Source organism: Delphinapterus leucas, chromosome 17, assembly GCF_059928025.1.
Source record: "Delphinapterus leucas isolate spDelLeu-1000000601 "Yukka" chromosome 17, BTC_Dleu_Yukka2, whole genome shotgun sequence".
Taxonomy (NCBI): Eukaryota; Metazoa; Chordata; class Mammalia; order Artiodactyla; family Monodontidae; genus Delphinapterus; species Delphinapterus leucas.
Window position 1 is genome coordinate 52,913,570 of NC_143145.1, and position 22,124 is coordinate 52,935,693.

At 36.7% G+C, this 22,124-nt stretch overlaps 1 long non-coding RNA gene across 3 annotated transcripts in view; it reads right to left on the reverse strand.

Annotated features, from left to right (window-relative positions):
- Window positions 1–606: 606 nt before the first annotated feature.
- Window positions 607–22,124, reverse strand: part of LOC149747022 (uncharacterized) — a 190,758-nt gene continuing 169,240 nt past the window's right edge. The window contains exons 2-3 of one of the 3 annotated variants that reach the window (XR_016388490.1): window positions 12,822–13,006; window positions 607–9,500 (exon numbers count right to left, since the gene is read on the reverse strand). This is a non-coding gene — a long non-coding RNA (uncharacterized LOC149747022). Of the gene's footprint in view, window positions 13,007–22,124 lie in introns of all 3 variants that reach the window. The other 2 variants (XR_016388491.1, XR_016388489.1) reach the window with 2 other exon arrangements.

Here is a 22,124-nt window from a genome sequence, read left to right on the forward strand (position 1 = left end):
AAAGATGTATTACTTGGCTGTCAAGTGTTAGGAAAGTTTATTTGTGCCTTTTCTTAGTCTTCATAATGCTCTTGTCAGAATGGTAGTAACATACCCAGTTTTTTAGATGAGCGACCTTTAACTATAGGTTGCACTTGATTGTCTGCCAGGTCTTCAAGTCTGTGATGGAGGCAGTAATGTCACAAATTTCAATCCCAGTCAAATCAAGACCCGGTAGAAACACCATTATGGAAGTGCATAGTTTTGACCCAAATTTGACCACATTAAAATGTTGTTCTTTCTTCTCCAGGATGATAGTCTATATTTCAAGAAGAATTATAATTCTTGCCCCATAGCAATTTCTCTGAGTTCTTTGTTCCAACTAAAGCCTTTGATTGATTTTCATATTAGCAAAGCCCTGGAATTATATGCAAAATGCTATGAATAGTTATCTACCTATCTATTTTTAGCAAAAGGATGCAGAGCCGTTATCAGATTCTCAAAACTCAATCAGATTATCTAACAGTTTCCATTAAATGAGGTAATGAATGACCTTTCTGGATCCAAACATTATAATATTTTCAATCCTTACCGTGGTCCCCGAAATGTCTATTATCTCTAATTATCAGTAAGGGAACTGAGGCATAGTAAAGTCTAAGTAAGTGAGAGGTCTGGAATTCAAATCCAGGTCAGTTTCAGGCTTGAACACGACTAATTCTATAGCCTACACTGCATTCTGTGCTCTCACTGTAGATAATCAATAAGTGTTCATTTCTTTCCTTTACCCCAGTTGGGGACAAAGAACATGGGTGTGTGAAAGAAAGTACAGATTACTTTTAATGTAAATGATATAATAATAATGCTAGTCAGCAGTTACAGAATATTCATATTGTGCTAGGAGTTGAGCATTAAGTACTTGACAGGCATTCTTTTATTTAAAATCTCATATATATAATACCTACCTTAGGAAGTAGGGAATATAAATGTGCCAAGGTGATTGAAATAACGTGGTCATGTACAGGCAATGAAACTGGGAAAGGGTTTTCTGGGCTGATGGTTGAATGTTGGCCAAGACATTAAGGGGTGAAGGGATGGGCACTGGTGGGGAGACTGAAAACTTATTCATCATGGGGAGAAAACACTGGTGTTTAAGCATCGTACTGCTTGCTTCAGAACTGTTACCCTCATAACCCGAAAACTGAGGTTTTGCTGAAAGCTGAAGGCAGATTGCTTGCAGTGTGAAAAAGAATTTACTGATATCTATTCATCTCTTCATGTTTGAACCTGACTGTTTTGCAGATTTGTTGAAATGACTCAAGTTCTCTTTCAGATCTGGACTAAATGTCTGTATCACAGCATTAGGGCCCATGGAGCAGCATTTGCAAGCCCATACTCACCTCCCCCCTTTTTAGTGTTTTGCACTCTGGAAAAGCAAACAACAGCAGCAACAACAATATTTTATTTCCTTTTATCTATAGTTATTATTCATCTTGTCAAGAAACCCAATTTGATATATTTATGCTAAAATATAAATGAAATTTTTCCAGTTTTATTGAGATTTAATTGATATATAATATTGTATCTGTCCAAGGTGTACAATGTGATGGTTGATATATATATATATATATATATTTATTTATTTATTTATAGTGTGAAATGATTACCACAATAAGTTTAGTTAACCTTAATTCACATAATTACAAATTTTATTTTTGTGATGAGAACTTTCAAGATCTACTCTCTTAGCAACTTTCAAACATAAAATACGGTATTGTTAACTGTAGTGACCGAGCTGTACATTACATCACCATTACTCACTTATCTTATAACTAGAAGTTTTTACCTTTTGGTCATCTTCACTCATTTTCCTCACCTCCAACCCCCAGCTCTGGCAACCGTCATTCCATTCTTTCTATCATGAGTTCAGTATTTTAGATTTCACATATGAGATCATGAAGTATTTATCTTTCTCTGTCTGACATTTCATTTAGCATAATGCCCCCCAAATCCACCCATGTGGTCACAGATAGCTAGATTTCCTTCTTTATCATGGCTGAATAATGGTAGGTTGTATGCACCCCATTTTCTTCATCCATTCATCCACAAAAAAACACTGAGGTTGTCTCCATGTCTTGGCTACTGTATTGGGTTGGCCAGAAAGTTCATACAGCTAATGAATACACTGTTCAATAAAACTTGGTGAAAATGAAAAATGTGTCTTTTATTTTTACTTAAAATAAATCTTTGGCAAAGCCAGCTAGGCATCCCTTTGAGTAATGACTTATATCACATTGCAATATTTTAAACGTATGAACAGTAATAGCTGAAATGACAAATGTTACTAATATTGACACAATTTATCAAGGAGAATATGTTAGAATATGTTAAAATGCAGATGGACAGTGAAAGAACAAATATAACTTTTAACTAAATATTGTCTTGATATTTAGACCATTGGTTAAAATCATGATAACAGGTTTCATCCACTTCAAAACAGCAGAATATTTGCAGATCACTTAACATTTACTAGGTATGTTCTCAGTCTGGAAGGATATATTTCATTTACATGTGTCATTTAATTTAACCACATCCCTCTGTAATAGATAGTGTTATCCCTATTTGCAGATAGGAAACAGGCTCAGAAAGATTAAGAATGTTACCTAATTCTAGTAAGTAGCCAAACCTAAACTGATCTAATTCCAGGGCAAAGCTTTTTCTGACACATCAGTGGGTCTTTATCTCTTTGACAATTGTTGAACATTAAAAGTCTTCTTCCAGGTAAATGCATAAAGAAACAACATGAGCAATGACATAACAATACAAGTCTCCCTAAATAATTGGTGTGTTTGGCCTTGCTTTTGCTGATAGATCTTTTGCAAAATTGCTTTTCTCTGAGATAGTGGACTTTAAATATTTTCTTTGAAGACTTTCCTAAATTATACCGATCAGAAACCTACTTTGCTTTAAGGCTAAAGAAAAATGAAAGCTTACTTAACTACACTTAGGTGCCAGGGTCATGCTATGAGCTCTACACCTGCCAGGATTCACTCTAAGATAGATAGGGTGGCTCAGCAAACTGTCCAGAGTCCTGTGATTTCTTTCTGATATTCTGAAGTAGAAATAATTTAATAACTGTTCACAAAAGAGAGAAACACTGTTTCTTGGTCCTCAATATCATACTGCTGTAGGCTAATTCTTTCTCTTTTCTGTTGCCCCTTAGTATAGAGAGTGTGTTTTGGGGACCCTCCTTCACGATCTTCTCCATTCCAAGAGCATCTTACATAAATCCAGGACTTCTCAAGCAGCCAGTTTTGCCAGATGGTCTTAGGGTTGGTTGTACCCATATATGTATAATCCTGAACTTCTCAAGTAAGGTCCTTAGAGAGCATAATGGCTAAGAGTATTGGTGCTGATACCAGACCTGAGTCCAAGTACTGCCTATGCCCCTAACTAGCTGTGTAACCTTGGAGAAGTAACTTAAGCCCCTTAAAGGGATTAGATTTCTCACCCAGAAAATGGTATAATAAATGCATCTACCCCATATGGTTAGTGTGTAACTTAATGTACCTTGAGATGGTGCATGTTAAGCATTAGCACAGTGCCTGTGTCTTGTTAGTAATACCTGCTTTTATTATTAATTATTCTCTTTATATTCCCAGTTCCAGCCAGGTGCCTAACGTATAAGAGCTGTTCAGCAAATATTTACTGGATTGAACCAGCTCTGAAATTTAAGCATTGGATCAGCAGCAAAGTAGTCACCCCACCATCATTTCTCCCACAGAAAGGGAGAATAGATGGAAGCCAGCCATCATACTTCCTTTTCTTAGTCTAAACTTCCCATCCAGCCCCAGCAATAAAATAATCTTCCTGAACCCCAACAATTTCAAGAATTTTTCAAATCACACTATTTGAAAATAGCTGGGTTGTCCTAATCTTATATGTCCCAGTACCTCAAGGCCACCAAGCTTATGTTAATGAAGTCTAGTTAAGATAAATGATTAGTTAGTAAACCAACTGCTTATGAGCTCATTGGGCTTTTTAAAATTTACTATCTGCGCTTCATAGAGACACAAGTAGTTTGCTTTTGTAGGACACTCAACAGTCAAAGTAGTCTTTTAAAAAGCACAAATCAGACGCTATTATTGCACTGCTTCTAACCTCTAAAGGCTATCTATTGTAAAGAGATTAAATTTTCAACTACTTAGCCAGGCTCACAGGGGCCATGTGCTCTGGTCACTTGCTACATCTTTCCCTGACCTTCATGGGGTTCGAGGCACAGTTGTCTTTTTCAGTCCCTCAGATGCAACAATCTCTACTTCTTGCTCTCCCAGCTTTAGATTGGCTAATCCTTCTACCCAGACCAATTTCCCTCTGATCATTAAGGTCTCGGTTCAAACGCCACCACTACTATCTTGACCAAAGAGACCTGCCTCCTCAGTGCCTCTCCATCCCATTGTCCAGTCGTATTTCTGTCACTGTACAAAATTTATGTACATGTTTACTCTGTCTTCCTCCACCAGTAGACATTTGCTTAAGAGCAAGGACTTTGTAATTTTTTGCTCACCACTGAATCTTCCAAGGCTTGCAGCAGACACTGGCACCTAGAAGGTGTGTAGGAAATGTGTGTCTAATAAATGAATAAATATGTGAATGAAAAAAAACTGTAAAACACTAACACAAGAATATTCTTCAAAAGAATAATGAAAAATAATTTCATTCAATAAGAGTCATTCTTAGTTACTGATACATGACTTAGTAGTTCCCATTCAATTTAAAATGTTCCATTTTTTTCTGATACTTCACAAGTCATTAATTAACTGTTGCTCACTTTTAAGGCCAATCTGTGAGACATTATTTAACTTGTCTACTCTAAAGTTCCAGCATTAACTCACGCGGGGCTTCACCAAGTACTGATCATGTGTGACCTTGGCCTCTCATTGCCTCAGTTTTCTCATTTGTAACATGGGTATAATAATAGGCTTATTTCATACGCCTATGAGGAGGAAAACCTCATGTGTGTGTGTGTGTGTGTGTGTGTGTGTGTGTGTGTGTGTGTCTATAGATATGTGTTTAAACAGTGTCTTAGAATAGTGTCTGGCACATGATAAGCATTATCGAAGTATTGACTGCTGCTACTAGTACTGTTATTATGAGAACTAACTGTTGAGAATAATCCTTCCTATACTGGTTTATTCCACTGAAGATAAAGGAAACTCATACAATATTAGAAATCAGATTAAACACAGAAAGCCAGTAAAATACACCAGGACAGAAGTTGATGCGAGTGTAAAAGCATAGAAGAAATAAAAGGGTTTTTGTTTTTGTTTTTCTTTTTTAAAGAAGGAAAGAGCCTAGAAATAGGACAAAAACTATTCATTGGCTATACTGACATGGAGATCGCTGGTGACCTTCATAAGTAAAATTTCAGGACAGTGGGCAGAGAGATTACGGTGAGAGAAGTCAGATGGATGTAAATTATAGAGTAAATGTGACGTGAGGAAATGGAAACAATATATGATGATAACAATTTTGAAAAGTTCAGACATGAATTGGCTAAAGAAGATATGCAGGGATTAGGGGAGGAGGGGGGCTTTCATGTTGCATGTATAGTTTTTAACATTTTAAGTTGGAGTTACTAGTCTAGAATGAGGATGAATTTTGGCAAGAATCATTCATAAGGATTAGATGGGTTGTAGAAAATGCAGTGCTGTGAAGTACTTGAGAAGATGAGAGAAAATGAAATGCTATCTGTAGTGCACGTGGCCTTTTAACTTTAACTCCTGTAGTGAAAGGGAATACAAAGATCAATGCAAATGCTAATGAATTAACGGATTTGGCAGTGGACTATTTACTGACTTCTGTGTTCTTAATGAGTTATGAAGCACCTCACCAGATCAGAGTGAAGGAAGTAGAGAGGATGGAGGAAAATTTGAGGAGGGTAGGTAAAGCTTCTAAGAAAATAGTCCTTAAGGAGAATTAGAAGGAACTTACTGTAAGTCAGAGCAATATTTCCAGTCTTGAAAATCCATTTGAAGTTGGTGATTATTAATTTATTGGAATACCAATTTGCCCTGCCACATGATTTTTCTCCAGCTACCTGGATATAAGTTACACAGAGGCAGAAAAGAGTGAGATAACAATCGAGGGAAAATACAATTAGTATTTTTTTAATCTTTTTCCACTTCCCCGCTCCAACTCTGGGGAGGCTTCATGGACATGGCTGCCCTCCCAGCCTCCAGCACCACTCTGTTATCAAAGAACTCAAAGAAATGGAACATAGGTTTCCCACTTATTAATTTAGCAAAATCAAAAATTATATATAATGCTTTTTGTTGGCAAAGATTTTTGCAGTATAATTTGGTTCCATCTTTTGACAAGTAATTTGGCAATGTCTAGCAAGATAAAAATGTTAATAGCTTTTTACACATTAATTCTAATTCTGGAAGCTTATGCCAATAAATAATTTATAATCCAGAAAATTATTATATAAAGATGCTCATTGTCATATCATTTGTAATTACAAAAAATTGGAAACACCTTTAATTGTTAACAGTAGGAAAACACTTTAGGAAATTATATCCACTTAGTAGAAAATTACACAGTTACTATATTATAATTACAAGATGATGGAGCAAAATAGAATAATGCTTAATAAAGAAAGAATGAAGAAAGCTGACCTAAAATAATGTCTCCCTTATGACAGTAATTAGGTAAACATATCAATATTTATTAAAACTTAAAACCAAAATAAGGTTTTAAAAGCTCTGTACCAGTAATGGGGATGTAATGTTTGTTTCAAAATATTTTTTAACATAACTCTTATAATTTTGTTTTTTCTACTCCTTTTCTTAAGAATTTCTGATTATTACCACATTTTTCATTTCATAGTTTCAAATAAAGTCAGCAATTTTATCATCAGAGAAGATTAGATTTATTTGACAGTTCATCATTCCAAGTTATTTGGTATAAAAAGACCATATACACTTGTAGGTGCTTTCAAAATAAAAGTTCGAGATTTTTTTTTTTTTTGCTTAGTCTTTCCTAGTATGGAGATTAAGCAAACTACCTAAAATTGCTAGCCATTCTTTTTTCATTTTTCTCATTTTATTGATTTATCTTGCCCTTCACAGGAATGATAACAAATGAGTCTGCAGTTGTATCTGCCAATTTCTTAAATCCTCTATTATCCACATTATGAAATCATACTAATATGAATGCTTCCAGTATTTTCAGAGCTCTTTTGTTATTATACTTTAGCATTCTGTATGAAGTATCTTATGTAAGTGTAAAATTTAGACTCAACTTCTGGAAGCTTTTGATTTCTTAGTTCAAAAATGAGAGATCCTTAGTTCAGCCATATGATTAACAATTACTTGTATAGTAAGAAGCTCCTAAATTATTGTTTTATGGATACCTGGCAGTTTTCTTGCCATTTCTCAGAAGTTCTCTATTAAACACATTCTCTCTCTCTCTCCCACCCCCCCCCACACACATTGTGATTAAAAGCACAGACTTTGGCATCATGAAGTCTAAGGTTCAATTTCCAATTCTGTAGTGACTGGGCCACTTCACTTTAGGCAAGTAACCTAATGTCTCTGAACCTTGTTATTTTCATCTGTAAAATAGAGATTACAATTATATTAGACAATCCTCAAAACATCCGTAATGATTTTAGAGTTTCAGAGTCAGGTACAAGCAGGCACTCAGTAAATGGCTAGTGCTTTTATTACTTTATTATTATTTAGGTCTTGGTTTTCCTTGAGTCTGTGAGTCCCCATAATGAAATGTAATTTCCAGTAGATTGAGTAACACCTGTTTTCACCAAAAATTTTAGCTGAGTTCATTACTTTCTGTGCAACCCAGATTAGTTTTCTGCCTTTTCTTCTGTGCCGTATGTAGGTGTTCAATAGATTTATTTAATAAATGTATCGATGCATGAACACGTAGATGAATTTTTAAATGCTTCTTTTTGAGAAGGTAGAACAAATGTGACACAGTACAACAGATAAGAAAATAGTCCATGGGGAAAATGTCAAAGTCATGTATGTGCCCAGGGCCAGCCTAAGAAGAACTGCTTTTTTTTTTTTTAAGGAAAAATGTGTTGAATAGCTTATTTTAATTATTTTTAAAAGTTAAGTACAGGGACTTCCCTGGCGGTCCAGTGGTTAAGACTTCGCCTTCCAATGCAGGGGGTGTGGGTTCAATCCCCAGTCGGGCAGCTATGGTCCCACATGCCTCGCAGCCATAAAACCAAAACATAAAACAGAAGCAGTATTGTAACAAATTCAATAAAGACTTTAAAAAGTGGTCCACATCAAAAAAAAAAGTTAAGTACAAAAATTTGCTGCTGATTTACATATTTAGGACCAATAAAATAATGTGAGATTAGCTGTACTAAAACAGAATGTTGAGCTACATTCACATTAAGTGACATTATATAGTCTAAATTTATGGAAAACTTCTGAGATGGCTGAAAAAAAGTAAGATGGTGAGTGACCTTTGAGCAGAAAAAGACAGAAGGAGAAATGGCCTTTTCTACATTCTATTGTGCCTCTAAGTAAAATGCTTGGTAATCTAGCTACAAAGCTGTATGTCATTTGGCTTTAGGCACCTACTGTGATTTACCTTGTGAAGATCAGATTTTGCCATGGAGAGGATTTGTAAAAGTATCACACATTCCAGTACCGTCGGCAACCACAGCTACCAAAAACTCCAGTTTAAATTGATGAACCTAATATCAGATGATCGTATCATTTCCTTGTGGGTGTTCTGGGGAAAGGTGGGTAGGAAATGTATAAAAGTGAATACTTTACTGACTGAAATAACAATTCATCATTTTGAAAATATAAAATACATTAAAGTTGTTATAGCATCATGCATTAATATTTCACTGTACTTTAGACATTGCCTACAATCAATGTTTTCTGCCCTTTGAAACAGAATCATACTTGTGGTATGCATTAATCATATAAAAGATTAAACACTGAAAAGAAATTCAGCCTTTAAAGACAAGTTGCTTTGATTTATTCAGTGGGTTCTTCTAAAAAGTTAATACCAAGAATTATTGCTTGTTGAATTGGAGTTACAAATTCTTTCAGAGTTACTTAGTATTTTCTTTAATATCAGTATCAAGGAAGGTAAAGCAAATTTACATATTTATTATGAAATAGAGGCACATAATCATAAAACAAGAAAACAACGTTTTTATAGACTATATTTTAGAAGTGTTTTAATTTTACAGAAAAATTGAGAAGATAGTATAAAGTGTTTCCATATACACTATACCCATTTCCCTCTATGATGATCAACTTATATTAGTATGTTACATTGTTACAATCAATGAACAAATATTGATACATTATTGTTTACTATAGTCCATACATTAGTCCAGTTCCTTAGTTTTTACCTCATGTCCTTTTTCTGTTCCAGGATTTCATCCAAAACATCACATTACATTTAGTTGCCATGTTTCCTTAGGCTCCTCTTGGGTTTGATAGCTTCTCAGATTTTCCTTGCATGACCTTGACAATTTTGAGTAGTTAGGTTTTTGTAGAATGCCCACTACTAGAATTTGTTTGATGCATTTTTCATGATAATATTGGGATTATGTGTTTTGGGGAGGAAGACCACAAGAGTAGAAGGGTTATTTTGTCAGATCACGTCAAGTGTACAAAGTATCAATATGCATTATGAATGCTGAGGTCGACCTTGATCACCAGGCTGAGGTGGTGTTTTTCAGGTTTCTCCATTGTAAAATTACTGTTTTCCCTTTTCCATATTGTACTTTTTGGAAGGAAGTCAATATGCTCAGCCCACAACTAAGGAATAGAGAGTTATGCTTAAGATGGAGTACTACATAAACTATTTGGAATTCTTTTGCACTGGAGATTTATCTATTCTCCCGCATTTATTTATGTATCCAATTATTTATTTATATCAGAAGAACTCATGGATTTTTATTTTATACTTTGGGTTATAATCTAATTCTACGTTAGTTACTTTGTTCCTCAAATTGCTCTAGTCCTGACCCTTGTGAACTCTTTTCAGTTCAGTGGCTCGTGTGCCACTCTGAGGTATCCCCATCCTATATATTTTCTTGGAACTTCCTAACTTTCTGACATTATAAGATGGTCTTGTATATAAATCTTGTATATTTACTGCCCCAGTCCTAGAGTCAGCTATTTCTTCAAGGATAACTAGGTCTTTTTAGTGGAGAACAGTATTAGACAGCAGGATCTGGGTGTGGGGTGTGCTAATTGCTGCCCGGATGTCATTGCTTCTAGATCTTCTCAGCTGACAGAGCAAAGAGATAATATGTGTGTACATTACCCATGTATACGCACATATCTATAAGTATCTCTCTACATAACCATGTGTATTAAGGTAATATGAAGCAATATTAAGCTAAACATGAATGTATATTGATGTTTCCAACTTCAATCTGTTACCACATAGACCATCTTAGGCTCATCTCTTGCTTATCTTTAAATTTCAACTCCAGAAAAACACTTGACTTTTAGAAGTATGAAAATCAAATTGTAGCTACTTTGGGAAGCCACATCATCTAGCAGAATAATTCTTAAAGGGCAAGGTGTATATCATCAAATTTTAATTTACAGTCAGCAGTACTTTGTAACATCCATAGGCCTCCAGACCTCTGCTTCCAAGAAGATGAAGTAGCCCATTTCTCCCAGGTTCTTGCACTTAAAACTAAAACCCTGAACATAACAACAAACAAACATAGGAAGACACTGAAAGGTGGAAATGAGAAGGCAGACTTAACTAGGGACTTTGGGACTTGAGGAATAACATGGTGATGAGTCCCCTGTGTTTCCTGTTGCTTCCCATACATCCTGGAGAGGGTATTACAGGAACCCCCAATCAATAACCACCAACAGAACAACAGACAAAAAAAGCTTCAAAAAAGAAAACACAAAACCCCCGTTCCCCCTAGCCAAGGTATGAGGAAAGGGGTTGCCAAAGACAGAAAACCCTTTGGGCAATAATATACACACTGCTCGAGCCAAGTGCCAATGGAATATTGCACCCATCCCCTATGTCCTGTGGTTTCAGTTGGGCCAAGCTAGGATTTGATCTTCCACACCACCCCACTCCTGCCCTCCAGAAGAGGCAGCGCTCTGATTCCCCACCAGGGCTGTTTCAGTGTGGTGCAGTGGTGAGCTGAGCCTCCACCCCTTTGCATTAGCGAAGAGACTTTCAAAGGTGGTGCCTGACAGGCTAGTTAACACTGGGCTGCCCTCACACAGTCATGGGGTCCAGTGGTGGGATCTAGCCTCCGTCTCTCCCTGACATCAGTAAGAATAGGATGTTACAGGTTGGAGGGAGTAGGCACCCCACTAACCCCCAACACATGGTGTCAGTGAGACCCAATGGGGTGCTGAAACCCCATAACCGTCCTGAGGCAGTAAGACAGAATGAGATGGCACAAGCAGGGCTAGTTGGCAGTTCTCTTCCTCTTACCCTGGTGTCAGTGGGGCCAGCAGGTAGCTGACCCTCTACCCACACCCGGCATCAACAAGAAGGAATGAAGTGGGAGGAAGGACAGCAAACACTTCACTTCTCCCCTCCCCTGGTGTCAAGAAATCTACTGGGGAGATGAACTTCCACTCCTACTAAAAGGCAACACAATGATATTAATGTTCCCACTTTTCGGGGGAAGGTGTCAGAAGGGCCAATAGGATAGCTGAACTTGTTCTGTCTGCAGTGAGACAATGTAAGTGCCCACTTTTGCTGGGGTATTGACAGTAGGGCCCAATGGAAATCTGTACGTAACCCCCCAGTCCTCATACTACACCTCCAATAGGATGACTTCCTTCTAAAAAGTAATAATAAAATTAAATGGGTTACAGAGTCATATAATAACTCACAATGTTTAGAATACAATTGAAAAATACTCATGGCACCAAGAACCAGGAAATCACAGAATAAATGAGAAAAGACAATAAACCTACATCAGCACTGAGATAAAACATCTATTGAAATTATCAGACAAGGATTTTAAATAAGCTGTCACATAAATGCTTCAATTAGCAATTATGTGTTCCTTGACAGAAATGGGAAAAATAGAAAATGTAAACAAAGAACTAGAAGTTATAAGAATAAAAACAAATGAGAACAGTAGAACTGAAAAATACAAGAATCAAAAAACTTTGCTCAAGAGTAGAGTGGAGGTTACAAAGCATAGAATCATGAACTTAGAAGAGATCAATACAATGTCCCAAATGTACAGAGAAAAATAGACTGAGGGGTAGAGATGGGAGAAAGAACAGGATCTCAAGAACCTGTAAACAGTAACAAAAGCACTAACATTCATATCATCAAAGTTCCAGAATGAAAGAAGAGAGCAAGTAGGACTGACAAAGTATTCAAAGAAATAATGACTAAAAAGGTCCCAATTTTTTAGAAGATATAGCACAAATTCAAGAATCTGAGCAAATCCAAAGAGGAAAAACACAAAGGTATCCTTGCCAAGACACGTCATAATTAAACTTCTGAAAAGTAGAGACAAAAAAAATCTCGAAAGTGGACAGGCAGAAACAATGCATCACTTATTGAGAAACCAATTCCAATGACAGCATATTTCTTGTCTAAAACTATGGAGTCAGAAGCATTGACATAACATTTTTCAAGTACTAAAAGAAAAGAACTCTCAGCCACAAATTCACACTTTTTATATCCACTTTCTTGTTTGACTTATATTAATGGACTACTAACTCATCTTTCTATATCCGGGCCTGCCATCACCCTTCTCCAAAAATCTAGTCACAGTATTTCCAGAGTGATCTTCCTGAAAAAGAAGCAAATTTTTCTTATAAAAATACCTGGTTGTGTTATGAAACTTTTCTCTCTTCTAAGTTACCAGGTAAAATCCTTCAATGGATTCCCATCTTTCTTGGAGTAAAATCTCACATCCAAACTCTCTTTGTCCTTTTGGGCTGCTGTAAGATTATACTGCAGGTTGGGTGGCTCATAAACAACAGGAATTTTTTTCTCACGGTTCTGGAGGCTGCAAGTTCAAGAATAGGGTGCCAGTATGGTCAGATGAGGGCCCTCTTCTGAGTCACAGACTTCTCATTGTATCCTCACATGGCAGAAGAGCTTAGGGAGCTCTGTGGGGTCTTTTATAAGAGCACTAATACCATAATCACTTCCCAAAGGCCCCACCTACTAATACTATCAGCTACGGAAATTAAGATTTCAACGTATGAATCTGGAGGGGAACACAAAGACTAGACCATAGCACTTACCATACATACCTGGACCATGCATGATCTGGCCTCTACCACCCTCTCCATCGTCTTGTTTTTTTTTTTTTTTGCGGTACGCGGGACGCGGGCCTCTCACTGTTTTGGCCTCTCCCGTTGCGGAGCACAGGCTCCGGATGCGCAGGCTCAGCAGCCATGGCTCACGGGCCCAGCCGCTCCGCGGCATGTGGGATCTTCCCGGACCAGGGCACGAACCCGTGTCCCCTGCATCGGCAGGTTTACTCTCAACCACTGGACCACCAGGTAAGCCCCAGTGAGCATTTCTTATACTGATGGTGAATGGAACTCCTTTCTGCACTGATCCTTAACCATTCATTTTCTGGCAACCATGAACTTATCTTCTCTTTTCCTCAAAAATTCACCCTTCCTTCATGTTACATATCCATTTCAATTGCCTTCTACAGGAAGCCCTACTGATATCGCCCAAATACTACTGTCCACAGCATGAATTAAGGTCTTACCGTGTCTTCCTATAGCACTCTGTAATAATTTTTACAGTAACTATGGATTTTCTTATTTGAGTGTCACAATACATTGAATTCTAGGTGGCACGATAATGATTTTAGTAACAGTAACACTGGTGCCTAGTTTAACCCATGACATACTTCAGGTGTTCAATAAATGTTTGTTGAATGAGTGAATGTTTGAATGAATGAATGGTCAATTTGAACTCTTAATCATGTTACTTTTCAAAAATCTGTTACAAGATACCCACAGTTTTCCAGAAGATTAGGGACCTAGGATCTTAAACTTGATTTAATAGAGGAAATTTTTACTCATACATCATGTTAAATACCTCAAAGTAAAACCATAAACCCAGGAATTTAAGGTTATCCATTTGGACTTTCAAGCCAATAATTAATATCTCCTGCCCCGAGTGTATTAGATGGTTTCAATGCTCCACTCATATCTCCCCAGCACTCATCATTCCAGTATATGCTGATAGAATCATGCTGCCACCTGCAATTATCCACCTTAGGGCAGGCCAGAAGTATACAGGAGTTAATGTATCTGGGTGTAGCTTTCAACCAAGGACAGAGGGGACTGGAAGATAAGTACTTCAGGTTTCTCACCGATTCTTGGGATAACTCTGAGACATGTTCTGTAGAGTTTCACAGAACTCCCCTGAAGTACTGGCAGCAGTTCCCTGCAGGAGTAATTTATTCGGTAATGCACCTCTGTTGGCTTCCTTCCATGCCTCCATTCTCAATTCCCACTCCACTTCTGAGTTTTCTGGAAGCACCTCCCAGATGAACAGTTTGCATTCAAATTATTGCCTCAAGTTCTGCTTCTAGGGGAATTCAATTGATAGCCGCCTAACAATCCAGTGCTCCTTACAGAGCCGTCACTGGTTCAAGTACCAAGGCACGGCACATTACGTATCACTCCTCCTAAATCCTAATATTTTTAAACAGATAGGAAAGAGCATGACCTTGAAGAGAAAAAGAGTTTGTGAGGATGGCCAATGGATAAAGGGAAGGAGAGACAGTGCCATTTGCTTTCCATTAATGATAGTGTGAAATTTATGGGCAGATGGTCTAACAGGTGTGACTATAATTTGAGGAGCCTCTCCCTTGGTTACAGAAGACTGCTATTGTTATTATTATGGAACCACAACCTCATGACTTTATTGTTTCACTTGATGTAGCCTTTTCCTTTACCCTTAAATCTTTCTACATCACTGAATTGCAGCCAATAGATTTATTTTCTCCCTATGGTTCCATCACAAAAAAAGACACACATGCGCCTGCGCGTGCACACACACATACACACACACACACACACACACACACAGAGTTTTGTGTATGCCAGTGCTAGAAAAGACAAGCTCATGGTGCATGTATGCAATGGATATTGTACATTACAGGTCTCTGTGAAATAGTCTTCTGCAGGTTCCTATGTTTATTTTATGAATAATTAACTTTAGTAAAGTTAATTTCCTGAAGATCTTGATGAAGACTGAAGAAAGGAAGTAAATTGTAAAGAAAAAGACTTCGAAACTTGCCCTTTTTGCCCTCTCTTTGTGTCTTAATGAACAAAGGATAACTGGGCCTTTTCTGAAGTCTTTGCTTGAGTTGAAGACACAAAATGCAACCTGTACTCTTATCATAATATGTTCCGTTTATGAGTACCCAAACTTATAAACCGTGAATTTCCCTAAAGTTATTATACCATTTAGAAGATGTTTGCTTGGACATTTACTTAAAACCAAACAACTGAGGTCTATATGTCCAAATAATTTCCTTCTCTCTTGCTTGTCTCCATTTCAGTTTCCTGAGTTTCTGGGAAGGCCTGGTTTCCCCAAAGGAATGATTTCTGGTAGAAGTCTGAAGGTCTGACCCAAGAAAAAAAGTCCAGTATAGCCAATGAATTGAGGACAAGAAGGTTTCCAATCAGGTAGGAACATTTAATCTCATACATTACAATCACCTGAAGTAAGGTGTGCTGATAGCTGGATATGATTTAACTGCTTGGAAAAAGATGCATATATATTATATAACCTACCCCACAAGGAAGCTGTTCTCAATTCCCTTAGAGGTTGTGGTGTTTCTCAGAGAGTGCCTTGGGGGAAAATGAATACAATAACAGTATGATGCTTCTTTTTTTTAACTTTTAGCTCACTGTTGCCAAGTACACTTGGTGATCTTGGTGCCTGTGCTTTAATCCCAGGACGTTAGACATGTGGAACAGCACATTAACTGTTTTTAGTATTTTCTCCCAAGACAAATCATTTTTATAGGTTGTCTCCATGGTCTTCTAGTTGCTTATCAAAATTAAGCATCAAGTCTTCTAAGTGAGCAATAGCCCCAGTCAGTGTGAGGAAATCAGCTTGGTTCTTATTGGGGCACAGCTTCTTGGTCTTGGCACAAAGTGGGTTCACATAGGGAGTTAGAAGGAGGAGAATGGGGCATGCGAAAGGGGAGTTCTGGGTTCTCATTTACCTATGCATGTTGAAACTCCACTAACAGCTTTATTTTCATTAACAATTTGTGATAAAAACTTAGGGTAGGGCTTCCCTGGTGGCGCAGTGGTTGAGAGTCCACCTGCCGATGCAGGGGACATGGGTTACTGCCACGGTCCAGGAAGATCCCACATGCCGTGGAGCGGCTAGGCCCGTGAGCCGTGGCCGCTGGGCCTGTGCGTCCAGAGCCTGTGCTCCACAACGGGAGAGACCACAGAAGTGAGAGGCCCGCATACCGCAAAAAAAAAAAAAAAAAAAAACATGCAGTAAAGATATGGAGACAGATAATCCAAACTAATATGTCAGAAATGAGTATACATTTTATATTTTTCTGTCATAAGTATTTCATATTTTATATATTGTCACATCCTTTTTTATTATTTTTTAAGTATAGATGATTACATTAATTTCAGGTATACAACATAGAGATTCAATATTTTATAGATTATACTCCATTTAAAGTTATTACAAAATAATAGCTATATTTTCCTGTGCTGTACAATATATCCTTGATGCATATTTACTTTATATGTAGTAGTTTGTAGCTCTTAAATCCATACCTTTATCTTTCCCCTCCCTCCTTCCTTCTCCCCACTGGTATCTACTAGTTTATCTATATCTGTGAATACGTTTCTATTTTGTTTTATACATATTCATTTGTTTTATTTTTTAGAGTCCACATATAAGTGTCAACATACAGTATTTGTCTTTCTCTGTCTGATTTATTTTACTAAGCATAATACCCTCTAGGTCCATTAACATTGTTGCAAATGGCAGAATTACATTCTGTTTTCATGACTGAGTAGTATTCCATTTTATACATACACCACATCTTCTTTATCCATTCATCAGTTGATGGACACTTATTTTGCTTTCATATCTTAACTATTGTAAATAATGCTGTCGTGAACTTTGGGATGCATGTATCTTTTTGAATTAGTATTTTTTTTTCTTCAGATATATATCCAGCAGTGGAATTGCTGGATCATATGGTACTTCCATTTTTAGTTTTTTATGGACCTCCATACTGTTTTCCATAGTGGCTGCACCAGTTTACATTCCCACCAACAGTGTAGGAGGGTTCCCTTTTCTCCACATCCTCACCAACATTTGTTGTTTGTAGACTTTTTGATGATTAGCTGTTGGGACAAGTGTGAAGTAATATCTCATTGTGAGGGCATGTTTTAAGTCAAACAAATGCTTGGGATGATTTGGGTTTGTATTATTCAGTTTGTTGTCATAACAAAATACTACATCCTAGGAGACTTAAAAAACATGAATTTAATTTCTCACACTTCTTGAGGCTGAAAGTCTGAGATCATGGTGCCAGTATGGTTGGGTTCTCGTGATGACCATCTTCCTGGCTTACAGATAACCAAATTCTCACAGTGTGTCCTCACACTGTGGAAGCTCTGATGCCTGTCCAATTTTTAGAAGAGCATTAATCCTATCATGGGGGCTCCATCCTTATGACTTCATATAGAGCTAATTACCTTCCAGAGACCCTACCATTTAATACCATCATGTTGGAGGTTAGTGCTTCAACATATGAATTCGGGGGGGATACAAACATTCTTTCCTTAACAGATTTATTTTATTGCAAAATCCAAAAAGCTTTTCATTTGAAATTGAACACCACTTATAGCACTACATGTAAATTATTCCTAGAAATCATTATGTCAGTATTGTCCAAAATGAACCTATATAAAATTATCTGTGGTGCTTCATTAAAATGCAGGTTCACAGATGCAAAATCCATGTTTTTACAAGCTCTTACTCACATTAATATTGGGCAACTATTGCTTTATTTATTTTAAAGAATTTCTTCATCTTTTTTTTTAATTTGAATATTTGAATTTTATTTTTTTATACAGCAGGTTTTAATTATTTATCTATTTTATACATATTAGTGTATATATGTCAATCCCAGTCCCCCAGTTCATCCCACCCACCCTCCTTGGTGTCCATACATTTATTCTCTACGTATATGGCTCTATTTCTGCCTTGCAAACTGGTTCATCTGTACTATTTTCTAGATTCCACATATATGTGTTAATATTCAATATTTGTTTTTCTCTTTCTGGCTTACTTCACTCTGTATGACAGTCTCTAGGTCCATCCACAACCCTACAAATGACCCAATTTCGTTGCTTTTTATGACTAGTAATATTCCATTGTACCACATCTCCTTTATCCATTCATCTGTTGATGGGCATTTACGTTGCTTCCGTGACCTGGCTATCATAAACCGTGCTGCCAGGAACATTGGGGTGCATGTGTCTTTTTGAATTATAGTTTTCTCTACGTAAACACCCAGTAGTGGGATTGCTGGGTCATATGATAGCTCTATTTTTAGTTTTTTAAGGAATCTCCATACTGTTTTCCATAGTGGCTGTATCACTTACATTCCCATTAACAGTGTACAAGGGTTCCCTTTTCTCCACACCCTCTCCAGCATTTATTGTTTGTAGATTTTTTTATGATGGCCATTCTGACTGGTGTGTGGTGATTCCTCATTGTAGTCTTGATCTGCATTTCTCTAATAATTAGTGATGTTGAGCAGCTTTTCATGTGCCTCTTGGCCATCAGTATGTCTTCTTTGCAGAAATGTCTATTTAGGTCTTCTGCCCATTTTTGGATTGGGTTGTTTCTTTTTTTAATATCGAGCTGCATGAGTTGTTTATATATTTTGGAGAATAATCCTTTGTCCGTTGATTCATTTGCAAATATTTCTCCCATTCTGTGGGTTGTCATTTCGTCTTCTTTACAGTTTCCTTTGCTGTGCAAAAGCTTTTAAATTTCATTAGGTTCCATTTGTTTATTTTTTGTTTTAATTTCCATTACTCTACGAGGTAGGACAAAAAAGATCTTGCTGTGATTTAGTCAAAGAGTGCTCTGCCTATGTTTTCCTCTAAGGGTTTTATAGTATCCAGTCTTACATTTAGGTCTTTTAACCATTTTCAGTTTATTTTTGTGTACGGTGTTAGGGAGTGTTCTAATTTCATTCTTTTACATGTAGCTGCTGTTCAGTTATCCCAGCACCACTTATTGAAGAGACTGTCTTTTCTCCATTGTATATCCTTGCCTCCTTTGTCATAGATTAGTTGACCATACGTGCGTGGGTTTATCTCTTGGCTTTCTATCCTGTTCCACTGATCTATATTTATGTTCTTGTGCCAGTACCATACTGCTTGATTACTGTAGCTTTGTAGTATAGTCTGAAGTCAGCCAGCCTGATTCCTCCAGCTCAGTTTTTTCCCTCAAGATTGCTTTGGCTATTCGGGGTCTTTTGTGTCTCCATACAAATTTTAAGATTTATTGTTCTAGTTCTTTGAAAACTGCCATTGGTAATTTGATAGGGCTTGCATTGAATCTGTAGATTGCTTTGGGTAGTATAGTCATTTTCACAATATTGATTCTTCCAATCCAAGAACATGGTATATCTCTCCATCTGTTTGTGTCATCGTTGATTTCTTTCATCAGTGTCTTATAGTTTTCTGAGCACAGGTCTTTTACCTTCTTAGGTAGGTTTATTCCTAGGTATTTTATTCTTTTTGTTGCAATAGTGAATGGAATTGCTCCTTAATATCTCTTTTTGTTCTTTCATTGTTAGTGTGCAGGATTACAAGACATTTCTGTGCATTAATTTTGTATCCTGCTACTTTACCAAATTCATTGATTAGCTCTATTAGTTTTCTGGTGGCATCTTTAGGATTATCTATGTATAGTATCATGTCACCTGCTAACAGTGACACTTTTACTTCTTGCCAAATTTGTATTCCTTTTATTTGTTTTTCTTCTCTGATGGCTCTGGCTAGGACTTCCAAAACTATATTGAATAATAGTGGCAAGAGTGGTCATCCTTGTCTTGTTCCTGATCTTAGAGGAAATGTTTTCAGTTTTTCACCATTGAGAATGATGTTTGCTGTGGGTTTGTTATATATGGCCTTTATTATGTTGAGGTAGGTTCCCTCTATGCCCACTTTCCAGAGAGTTTTTCATCATAAATTGGTGTTGAATTTTGTCAAAAACTTTTTCTGCATCTATTGAGATGATCATATGGTTTTTGTTCTTCAGCTTGTTAACATGGTATATCACATTGGTTGATTTGCATATTTTGGATAATCCTTGTATCCCTTGGATAAATCCCACTCCCACGTGATCATGGTGTACGATCCTTTTAATGTGTTGTTTGATTCTGTTTGCTAGTATATTGTTGAGGATTTTTGCATCTATGTTCATCAGTGATATTGGTCTGTAATTTTCTTTTTCTGTAGTATGTTTTTCTGGTTTTGGTATCAGGGTGATGGTGGCCTTGTAGAATGAGTTTGGGAGTGCTTCTTCCTCTGCAATTTTTTGGAAGAGTTTGAGAAATATAGGTGTTAGCTCTTCTCTAAATGTTTGGTAGAATTCACCTGTGAAGCCATCTGGTCATGGACTTTGGTTTGTTGGAAGATTTTTAGTCGCAGTTTCAATTTCAGCACTTGTGATTGGTCTGTTCATATTTTCTATTTCTTCCTGGTTCAGTCTTGGAAGGTTATACCTTTCTAAGAATTTGTCCATTTCTTCCAGGTTGTCCTTGGCATAAAATTGCTTGTAGTAGTCTCTTATGATGTTTTGTATTTCTGCAGTGTCCATTGTAACTTCTCCTTTTTCATTTCTAATTTCATTGATTTGGGTCCTTTCCCTCTTTTTCTTGATGCGTCTGGCTAAAGGTTTATCAATTTTGTTTGTCCTCTCAAAGAACCAGCTTTTTGTTTTATTATCTTTGCTATTGTTTTCTCTGTTTCTATTGCATTTATTTCTGCAGTTCCTTTTGATATAAGTTTAGGTTTTTTATTTGAGATTTTTTCTTGTTCCTTGAGGTAGGATTGTATTGCTACAAACTTCCCTCTTAGAACTGTTTTTGCTGTATCCTCTAGGTTTTAGATCATCATGTTTTTGTTGTGATTTGTCTCTAGGTATTTTTTGATTTCCTCTTTGATTTTTTCAGTTATTTCTTGGTTATTTAGTAACATATTGTTTAGCCTCCAAGTGTTTGTGTTTTTTTACTTTTTTCCCCCTGTTATTTATTTCTAATCTCATAGTGTTTTGATCAGAAAAGATGCTTGATATGATTGCAATTTTCTCAAATTTACTGCGGCTTGATTTGTGACCCAAGATGTAATCTATCCCAGAGAATGTTCCATGTACACTTGAGAAGAAAGATTAATCTGCTGTTTTGGGATGGAATGTCCTATAAATATCAATTAAATCTTTCTGATCTATTGTGTCATTTAAAGCTTGTGTTTCTTTATTAATTTTCTGTCTGGATGATCTGTCCATTCCTGTAAGTGAAGTGTTAAAGTCACCCACTATTATTGTGTTACTGTCGATTTCCTCTTTTATGGCTGTTAGCATTTGCCTTATGTATTGACCTGCTTCTATGTTAGGTGCATATATATTTATAATTGTAATATCTTCTTCTTGGATTGATCCCTTGATCATTACATAATGTCCTTCCTTATCTCTTGTAACATTCTTTATTTTAAAGTCTATTTTGTCTGATATGAGTATTGCTACTCCAGGTTTCTTTTGATTTCCATTTGCATGAAATATCTTTCTCCATCCCCTCACTTTCAGTCTGTATGTGTCCTTAGGTCTTAAATGGGTCTCTTGTAGACAGCATATATATGGGTCTTCTTTTTGTATCCATTCAGTGAGCCTGTGTCTTTTGGTTGGAGCATTTAATCCATTCACATTTAAGGTAATTATTGATATGTATGTTCCTATTACCATTTTCTTAATTGTTTCTGGTTTGCTTTTGTAGGTCCTTTTTTTCTGTGTGTTTCCCACTTAGAGAAGTTTCTTTAGCATTTGTTGTAGGGCTGGTTTGGTGGTGCTGAATTCCCTTAGCT